This window comes from Kryptolebias marmoratus, linkage group LG16, assembly GCF_001649575.2.
Source record: "Kryptolebias marmoratus isolate JLee-2015 linkage group LG16, ASM164957v2, whole genome shotgun sequence".
NCBI classification, from domain to species: domain Eukaryota; kingdom Metazoa; phylum Chordata; class Actinopteri; order Cyprinodontiformes; family Rivulidae; genus Kryptolebias; species Kryptolebias marmoratus.
In genome coordinates this window covers 30,908,443-30,911,151 of record NC_051445.1, presented here as the reverse complement: position 1 = coordinate 30,911,151, position 2,709 = coordinate 30,908,443, and the positions used below count along the sequence as shown (strand labels likewise).

Below are 2,709 nucleotides of genomic sequence, written 5' to 3'. Positions count from 1 at the left end.
TGGTAAGAATGTCTCCCTTAGTACTAAGGTTAATAAATCTTTTAAACTGAAGATACTGCTTCTGACCATTTTTGACTCCTGGTTTCTCTGTGCATTTTCCGGTCCGTCGTGAGGAGAGGTTTTTTAAAGTTTTGAGTTTCATTTAGGTAATATTTCGTCTCCTCAACAAAACGTATCATTTTGTCTCAAGAACTGAATGTCTCATGTAAGCTTAAACATGTGGCTTTTTTTGTTTATTTTGTTTGTGTGATTGCAGGTAGAGACCACTGCAGTTGTTTATCCTTATGTTATTTTGTTTTATTTTACATGATTGGCTAATACTACTGTATATTAAATAAATGATGTTTCATTTGACTTTAAAAACTCAACATCCTAAACAATCAGTCAAAGCACAATAGTCTACTAAAATAAGCTCTGCTGGTGCGCTGACATCTTCTGGCAAAAGCAGAAGCATACAGGAAATCATTACTAACATAATGTCCCAAACAGTATCAATGTCAGGAGATGATTGGGTGACGAAGAACTGTGACACTGATGATTTGCTCTTCCGTGTTCTTACATGTTTTCAGTGTTGCTCTCCTGAAGCAGGCTGTCTTATGACAGACCACCATTCACCACTGAAAACACTCACCGACACATTTTCCAATCATCTTCACTGACGCTGTCCAGCCAAGGATGTGCCTTTTCCCACTCACGTCTGTACATTTGTACTTTTCTCTTTTGAGGACATGGTGGAGTATTGGGTGTAGTAGACATTTTTAAAAGGCACAGGTTTAGTGAGCAGCACTGGTGTATGGTGTTTGCCTGCAGGAAACCGTGACAGCAGCCAGGTAGACAGGGAGGGTTTTTTTCATCATTATTGTTAGAATTAGTGTTGTTGTTTGTGTGACAGACGTGTATTAAGTATTTATAGAAATACAGAACAAATCGCATCCCATATAGGTTCAATACGGGATGCAACATTTAATTTCCAAATAAAGGACGATTCTGTATTTTATGGGACATGTGGCAGCCCTACATGTGACAGGTGGTGCTTATTTTTGTCCTAAGTTGAGGGTTGGGTTGGGATTGACACATCTTTCTCTTGCTTTCTCTGGTATCCCCTGTCTGCTTCCTTGTGCCAGATACTGATGCAAGTATCCAGTTGTGTTTTGTGAATCTTTGTCAAAATGTTGCCAAACACTCTTCTCTCTTTCATGTGGTCATCTCAAGCAGGATCTTCTTTAAGGAGAGGGTGCAAACAATGTCTTGGTGTTTTGGGCACGTGACACAGCATATCTTGTAGGCCGTGGAGTCATTTTGATGATGTAATCTGTTGGTGCTCTACATTATATGTGGTAAGGGCTTTACAACCATAAAATTTCACATTTTCGTGATTTGAATTCTCTTTGAACACCTGTGACATCTGGGTCGTCCTCTTCGTTAGGTGTGTCTTCTTGTTCAGGGTCACATTGAACAACATCCAAATTTGTGTTCCTGTGGGACAGGGGTGAGGGTGGGTGCCTCTGTGCATGTGTGTGTGTGGCCATGTGAGCCATATTTGATCCACATAACAACCCACAGCTTTGAACTGATGCATACAACAGCCAGTATTCTTCCAGGTCATATTTGACCAGTAATACCACAAATGTTATCGTTTTCTAGAGACCTTCAGAATTGATTTAAATGGTAAAGAATGATTGTGTTAAAATAGCTGTTTCTGAAGATATCAGGAAGTCTTGTCTCAATAAAATATAAAAGTTGTTTCAGTCTTATTTCTCTATCTGGGATATTATTCAGTATATAATCAGTACATTGGTTGTGCTTCATACTGACAAATAACCATAACTCTGTTACCATGATGACCTAGCCATACTCAAACAGATCCTCTGACACTAAAAACCTTGACTTTCAGCTCAGCACAGGAAATGTTGCCTTGTAGTACAATTCTTAGGTATGTCCATACTTGCCAGCGGTCCTGCATTGGGCAGGACAATCCCGCATTTAGCCCCCCCGTCCCTTGTCCCGCATCACCCTGTGCGGGACAGCCAAAAGTCCCGCATTTGGCCCTCACACACTGCAATTTGTATTTCTCATGCAAAAAAAAACAACACACGCACATGGCCTTTTTGTCACTTTAATGCTATATTTAGCGAGTTTTCAAATCTCTCTAGCATTTGTCGACTAGTGACAAATCTAGTGATTTTAGCGGCTAAATGTGCGAAAGCACTCATTCTGCAGCATATCGTAAGCTACGCCCACTTCCCCAAGCACTGACAGCTGTCAGTCTAACAGCAGAGAGGAGACCCGCTCCACTCTGTGTCCACAGTGGCGCAAAAAGATATATGTGGCGCTCCTGCGCGTCCCCTCTAGCACGCGCGGGAGCACGATTGTTTTCGTGTGAGTCGTGTTGTCATCTGATGACAGAGAACTAAAGATGGAGAGGCAGAAAAATAAAGATGTAGGCATGAAAGAAAGCTTTTCAGAGTGGTTGAAAGGCAGCAGGGAGTTCTGTCTGAGCATCAAGAGGAGGCCTGGAAATGTTCAGGTTAGCTAAAGCTACTAATTACTAATAAATAACAAGTTACAACTGTTTACTGATCAGTATTTACAATATAACAGCTGAGAGGATGGAGAGAAAGAATCAGGACAGACAGAAGAAGGAAACAGGTTGGACTAATGTTAGCTGGAAGTGTAGAAACAGCCACTTAATACCAAAGGATTTATTTT

The 2,709-nt window shown here is 41.0% G+C and overlaps 1 protein-coding gene across 3 annotated transcripts in view; it reads right to left on the bottom strand.

Annotated features, from left to right (window-relative positions):
* Positions 1 to 2,709, bottom strand: part of grik2 (glutamate receptor, ionotropic, kainate 2) — a 649,386-nt gene that overhangs the window by 109,480 nt on the left and 537,197 nt on the right. The window lies entirely within an intron of this gene.